We start from the raw sequence: 7713 nt of genomic DNA on the forward strand, positions 1-7713 counted from the left end.
AGCAAGTGGAGAGAAATTGGAGAACCACTTTCGCCGCCACACTTCTTCTTCACTTTCTTCTTTTCTCAATATACTGGGCTTAGCAAATGGTATCAAGCCATCCTTATCATCAGCAGGACACGGAAAGAGGCACCAAGTCTCCTAACCAAGTTCAACCACACTCTGCAACTTAACCATTGCACTACAAATTAGGCAACGGGGGCATCAGCAAAGGCAGACAATGTGCCGATCATTTATACATTTTGTGTAGTACTTTTCTTACTCGGAGGCAAAATCAGCACTTTAACTGCCCAAATCATACAGATTTTACCAATGTAGCACTCTATGCACACATAGGCACACACCTTGCAGTTCTTCTATACACACTTAAGCTAAAACCCATTCTGTCACGTCAAAATTCTGCAAACCTATTACATATTCAGTGCGTCGGCATAAAAGCACTTTTTAATGCCACTAAAATGCACAAGTAGTTAGACTGAAGATGCAACCTGAATGAGTTTACAGTATGTACTCCACTTTATTAATTATTAGTAATGAGAAAGTGAGGACTACAAGAGTATTGGAAAATACTTTTTTCACTCTGAATGTAAAGAAGATTGTGTGACCATTGGCCAAAAATGACCACGAAGGGACTTGAACCCTCAATCTTCTGATCCGAAGTCAGACGCCTTATCCATTAGGCCACGCGGTCATCCGTTCACCTGAGATGATTTTTATCATGTAGGTGGTATGCATGGATGGAGAACATATTATTGAAAGGTATTCAGGTTTACATCCCATAGTGTTCTTTCAGCTCTTTTCGCTGGAAGCACTTTTTTGGAATCTATATATTGAGAATTTTATGAGTACGATATGCTTTTGTTTTCCTTTTTGCATACAAACCTCTTTCCTCGTGAGTTTAAAGCTCATTTGTGTGCTCTACATAGCTCTGGACGTTTCCAGATGTGGAGTGAAACTGTTTTGAAAGTAGTACAAATTGCTCCTTCCTGCATATGCTAATTTTTCACACTCACATAGGTTGTATCAATTTTATGAATCCTGGCTTGACCTATTCAAGTAGCTGAAAGCCTGTCACCACCTCTAGAAACAAGATTCACACCAATCCAATTCAAATCATTTTTTCCAAAGGAATATGTTCTAGCCGGTCAAAAATGCATCTCACAAAAATAGGCATTTAAAAATATACTTTACAGTTTCAGAACACTAACATGACTGTGAAGTGTACACAAGTAAAATGGGACTGTTTCAAAGTACCTAATAAACTTGTGAGAGGAAGCATGTAACAAATCTACCTAATTTTCTGGAAAAGAAAGAGGGAGGATTTTTGTTATCACCTCAGATGGGACTCGAACCCACAATCCCTGGTTTAGGAGACAAGTGCCTTATCCATTAGGCCACTGAGACACACATGCATAGCTCTTTTCTAGAGGCATTATTTAAATGTATTCTATGGTCAGACACCGGTGTGTGCACACAGGGCATTTCTCACTTCTCTCTATAAGTAAACTTCCCATTTTCATCCTCTTCCATCCCCGACTTTAACGCTCTCTTCTATGCTATAATGGAGACTTTGCAATTTTAGCAAGTGGAGAGAAATTGGAGAACCACTTTCGACTCCACACTTCTTCTTCACTTACTTCTTTTCTCAATATACTGGGCTTAGGAAATGGTATCAAGCCATCCTTATCATCAGCAGGACACGGAAAGAGGCACCAAGTCTCCTAACCAATTTCAACCACACTCTGCAACTTAACCATTGCACTACAAATTAGGCAACGGGGGCATCAGCAAAGGCAGCCAATGTGCCGATCTATTATACATTTTGTGTAGTACTTTTCTTACTCGGAGGCAAAATCAGCACTTTAACTGCCCAAATCATACAGATTTTACACATATAGCACTCTATGCACACATAGGCACACACCTTGCAGTTCTTCTACACACACTTAAGCTAAAAACCCATTGTGTCACGTCAAAATTCTGCAAACCTATTACATATTCAGTGCGTCGGCATAGAAGCACTTTTTAATGCCACTAAAATGCACAAGTAGTTAGACTGAAGATGCAACCTGAATGAGTTTACAGTATGTACTCCACTTTATTAATGATTAGTAATGAGAAAGTGAGGACTACAAGCGTATTGGAAAATACTTTTTCCACTCTGAATGTAAAGCAGAATGTGTGACCATTGGCCAAAAACGACCACGAAGGGACTCGAACCCTCAATCTTCTGATCCGAAGACAGACGCCTTATCCATTAGGCAACGCGGTCATCCGTTCACCTGAGATGATTTTTATCATCTAGGTGGTATCCATGGATGGAGAACATATTATTGAAAGGTATTCAGGTTTACATCCCATAGTGTTCTTTCAGCTCTTTTAGCTGGAAGCACTTTTTTGGAATCTACATATTGAGAATTTTATGAGTACGATATGCTTTTGTTTTCCTTTTTGCATACAAATCTCTTTCCTCATGATTTTAAAGCTAATTTGTATGCTCTACATAGCTCTGGACGTTTCCAGACGTGGAGTGAAACTGTTTTGAAAGTAGTACAAATTGCTCCTTCCTGCATATGCTAATTTTTCACACTCACATAGGCTGTATAAGTTTTATGAATCCTTGCTTGACCTATTCAAGTAGCTGAAAGCCTGTCACCACCTCTAGAAACAAGATTCACACCAATCCAATTCAAATCATTTTTTCCAAAGGAATATGTTCTGGCCGGTCGAAAATGCATCTCACAAAAATAGGCATTTAAAAATATACTTTGCAGTTTCAGAACACTAACATGACTGTGAAGTGTACACAAGTAAAATGGGACCGTTTCAAAGTACCTAATCCCTCATAAACTTCTGAGAGGAAGCATGTAATAAATCTACCTAATTTTCTGGAAAAGAAAGAGGGTGGATTTTTGTTATCACCTCAGATAGGACTCAAACCCACAATCCCTGGCTTAGGAGGCCAGTGCCTTATCCATTAGGCCACTGAGGCACACATGCATAGCTCTTTTCTAGAGACATTATTTAAATGTATTCTATGGTCAGACACCGGTGTGTGCACACAGGGCATTTCTCACTTCTCTCTATAAGTAAACTTCCCATTTTCATCCTCTTCCATCCCCGACTTTAACGCTCTCTTCTATGCTATAATGGAGACTTTGCAATTTTAGCAAGTGGAGAGAAATTGGAGAACCACTTTCGACTCCACACTTCTTCTTCACTTACTTCTTTTCTCAATATACTGCGCTTAGCAAATGGTATCAAGCCATCCTTATCATCGGCAGGACACGGAAAAAGGCACCAATTCTCCTAACCAAGTTCAACCACACTCTGCAACTTAACCATTGCACTACAAATTAGGCAACGGGGGCATCAGCAAAGGCAGCCAATGTGCCGATCCTTTATACATTTTGTGTAGTACTTTTCTTACTCGGAGGCAAAATCAGCACTTTAACTGCCCAAATCATACAGATTTTACACATGTAGCACTCTATGCACACATAGGCACACACCTTGCAGTTCTTCTACACACACTTAAGCTAAAACCCATTCTGTCACGTCAAAATTCTGCAAACCTATTACATAATCAGTGCGTCGGCATAGAAGCACTTTTTAATGCCACTAAAATGCACAAGTAGTTAGACTGCAGATGCAACCTGAATGAGTTTACAGTATGTACTCCACTTTATTAATGATTAGTAATGAGAAAGTGAGGACTACAAGAGTATTGGAAAATACTTTTTCCACTCAGAATGTAAAGCAGATTGTGTGACCATTGGCCAAAAACGACCACAAGGGACTTGAACCCTCAATCTTCTGATCTGAAGTCAGACGCCTTATCCATTAGGCCACGCGGTCATCCGTTCACCTGAGGTGATTTTTATCATGTAGGTCGTATGCATGGATGGAGAACATATTATTGAAAGGTATTCAGGTTTACATCCCATAGTGTTCTTTCAGCTCTTTTCGCTGGAAGCACTTTTTTGGAATCTATATATTGAGAATTTTATGAGTACGATATGCTTTTGTTTTCCTTTTTGCATACAAACCTCTTTCCTCATGAGTTTAAAGCTCATTTGTATGCTCTACATAGCTCTGGACGTTTCCAGACGTGGAGTGAAACTGTTTTGAAAGTAGTACAAATTGCTCCTTCCTGCATATGCTAATTTTTCACACTCACATAGGTTGTATAAGTTTTATGAATCCTGGCTTGACCTATTCAAGTAGCTGAAAGCCTGTCACCACCTCTAGAAACAAGATTCACACCAATCCAATTCAAATTATTTTTTCCAAAGGAATATTTTCTGGCCGGTCGAAAATGCATCTCACAAAAATAGGCATTTAAAAATATACTTTACAGTTTCAGAACACTAACATGACTGTGAAGTGTACACAAATAAATGGGACTGTTTCAAAGTACCTAATACCTCATAAACTTCTGAGAGGAAGCATGTAATAAATCTACCTAATTTTCTGAAAAAGAAAGAGGGAGGATTTTTGTTATCACCTCAGACTGGGACTCAAACCCACAATCCCTGGCTTAGGATGCCAGTGCCTTATCCATTAGGCCACTGAGACACACATGCATAGCGCTTTTCTAGAGGCATTATTTAAATGTATTCTATGGTCAGACACCGGTGTGTGCACACAGGGCATTTCTCACTTCTCTCTATAAGTAAACTTCCCATTTTCATCCTCTTCCATCCCCGACTTTAACGCTCTCTTCTATGCTATAATGGAGACTTTGCCATTTTAGCAAGTGGAGAGAAATTGGAGAACCACTTTCGACTCCACACTTCTTCTTCACTTACTTCTTTTCTCAATATACTGGGCTTAGCAAATGGTATCAAGCCATCCTTATCATCAGCAGGACACGGAAAGAGGCACCAAGTCTCCTAACCAAGTTCAACCACACTCTGCAACTTAACCATTGCACTACAAATTAGGCAACGGGGGCATCAGCAAAGGCTGCCAATGTGCCGATCCTTTATACATTTTGTGTATTACTTTTCTTACTCAGAGGCAAAATCAGCACTTTAACTGCCCAAATCATACAGATTTTACCAATGTAGCACTCTATGCACACATAGGCACACACCTTGCAGTTCTTCTACACACACTTAAGCTAAAACCCATTCTGTCACGTCAAAATTCTGCAAACCTATTACATATTCAGTGCGTCAGCATAGAAGCACTTTTTAATGCCACTAAAATGCACAAGTAGTTAGACTGAAGATGCAACCTGATTGAGTTTACAGTATGTACTCCACTTTATTAATGATTAGTAATGAGAAAGTGAGGACTACAAGAGTATTGGAAAATAATTTTTCCACTCTGAATGTAAAGCAGATTGTGTGACCATTGGCCAAAAACGACCACGAAGGGACTTGAACCCTCAATCTTCTGATCCGAAGTCAGACGCCTTATCCATTAGGCCACACGGTCATCCGTTCACCTGCGATGATTTTTAACATGTAGGTGGTATGCATGGATGGAGAACATATTATTGAAAGGTATTCAGGTTTACATCCCATAGTGTTCTTTCAGCTCTTTTCGCTGGAAGCACTTTTTTGGAATCTATATATTGAGAATTTTATGAGTACTATATGCTTTTGTTTTCCTTTTTGCATACAAACCTCTTTCCTCATGAGTTTAAAGCTCATTTGTGTGCTCTACATAGCTCTGGACGTTTCCAGACTTGGAGTGAAACTGTTTTGAAAGTAGTACAAATTGCTCCGTCCTGCATATGGTAATTTATCACACTCACATAGGTTGTATACGTTTTATGAATCCTGGCTTGACCTATTCAAGTAGCTGAAAGCCTGTCACCACCTCTAGAAACAAGATTCACACCAATCCAATTCATATCATTTTTTCCAAAGGAATATGTTCTGACCGGTCGAAAATGCATCTCACAAAAATAGGCATTTAAAAATCTACTTTGCAGTTTCAGAACACTACCATGACTGTGAAGTGTACACAAGTAAAATGGGACCGTTTCAAAGTACCTAATCCCTCATAAACTTCTGAGAGGAAGCATGTAATAAATCTACCTAATTTTCTGGAAAAGAAAGAGGGAGAATTTTTGTTATCACCTCAGATGGGACTTGAACCCACAATCCCTGGCTTAGGAGGCCAGTGCCTTATCCATTAGGCCACTGAAGCACACATGCATAGCTCTTTTCTAGAGGCATTATTTAAATGTATTCTATGGTCAGACACCGGTGTGTGCACACAGGGCATTTCTCACTTCTCTCTATAAGTAAACTTCCCATTTTCATCCTCTTCCATCCCCGACTTTAACGCTCTCTTCTATGCTATAATGGAGACTTTGCAATTTTAGCAAGTGGAGAGAAATTGGAGAACCACTTTCGACTCCACACTTCTTCTTCACTTACTTCTTTTCTCAATATACTGGGCTTAGAAAATGGTATCAAGCCATCCTTATCATCAGTAGGACACGGAAAGAGGCACTAAGTCTCCTAACCAAGTTCAACCACACTCTGCAACTTAACCATTGCACTACAAATTAGGCAACGGGGGCATCAGCAAAGGCAGCCAATGTGCCGATCCTTTATACATTTTGTGTAGTACTTTTCTTACTCGGAGGCAAAATCAGCACTTTAACTGCCCAAATCATACAGATTTTACACATGTAGCACTCTATGCACACATAGGCACACACCTTGCAGTTCTTCTACACACACTTAAGCTAAAACCCATTCTGTCACGTCAAAATTCTGAAAACCTATTACATATTCAGTGCGTCGGCATAGAAGCACTTTTTAATGCCACTAAAATGCACAAGTAGTTAGACTGAAGATGCAACCTGAATGAGTTTACAGTATGTACTCCACTTTATTAATGATTAGTAATGAGAAAGTGAGGACTACAAGCGTATTGGAAAATACTTTTTCCACTCTGAATGTAAAGCAGAATGTGTGACCATTGGCCAAAAACGACCACGAAGGGACTCGAACCCTCAATCTTCTGATCCGAAGACAGACGCCTTATCCATTAGGCAACGCGGTCATCCGTTCACCTGAGATGATTTTTATCATCTAGGTGGTATCCATGGATGGAGAACATATTATTGAAAGGTATTCAGGTTTACATCCCATAGTGTTCTTTCAGCTCTTTTAGCTGGAAGCACTTTTTTGGAATCTACATATTGAGAATTTTATGAGTACGATATGCTTTTGTTTTCCTTTTTGCATACAAATCTCTTTCCTCATGATTTTAAAGCTAATTTGTATGCTCTACATAGCTCTGGACGTTTCCAGACGTGGAGTGAAACTGTTTTGAAAGTAGTACAAATTGCTCCTTCCTGCATATGCTAATTTTTCACACTCACATAGGCTGTATAAGTTTTATGAATCCTGGCTTGACCTATTCAAGTAGCTGAAAGCCTGTCACCACCTCTAGAAACAAGATTCACACCAATCCAATTCAAATCATTTTTTCCAAAGGAATATGTTCTGGCCGGTCGAAAATGCATCTCACAAAAATAGGCATTTAAAAATATACTTTGCAGTTTCAGAACACTAACATGACTGTGAAGTGTACACAAGTAAAATGGGACCGTTTCAAAGTACCTAATCCCTCATAAACTTCTGAGAGGAAGCATGTAATAAATCTACCTAATTTTCTGGAAAAGAAAGAGGGTGGATTTTTGTTATCACCTCAGATAGGACTCAAACCCCAATCCCTGGC

General features: G+C 39.4%; 2 non-coding genes across 2 annotated transcripts; both read right to left on the reverse strand.

The window, feature by feature from the left end:
* Positions 1-618: 618 nt before the first annotated feature.
* TRNAR-UCG (transfer RNA arginine (anticodon UCG)) lies at positions 619-691 on the reverse strand. Its single transcript has one exon. It is a non-coding gene; the product is annotated as a tRNA-Arg (tRNA).
* Positions 692-5372: 4681 nt separating this feature from the next.
* TRNAR-UCG (transfer RNA arginine (anticodon UCG)) lies at positions 5373-5445 on the reverse strand. The gene has a single exon. It is a non-coding gene; the product is annotated as a tRNA-Arg (tRNA).
* Between the last annotated feature and the right edge of the window lie 2268 nt (positions 5446-7713).

The sequence above is a fragment of the Triturus cristatus genome, chromosome 4_1 (genome assembly GCF_964204655.1).
Source record: "Triturus cristatus chromosome 4_1, aTriCri1.1, whole genome shotgun sequence".
NCBI classification, from domain to species: Eukaryota; Metazoa; Chordata; class Amphibia; order Caudata; family Salamandridae; genus Triturus; species Triturus cristatus.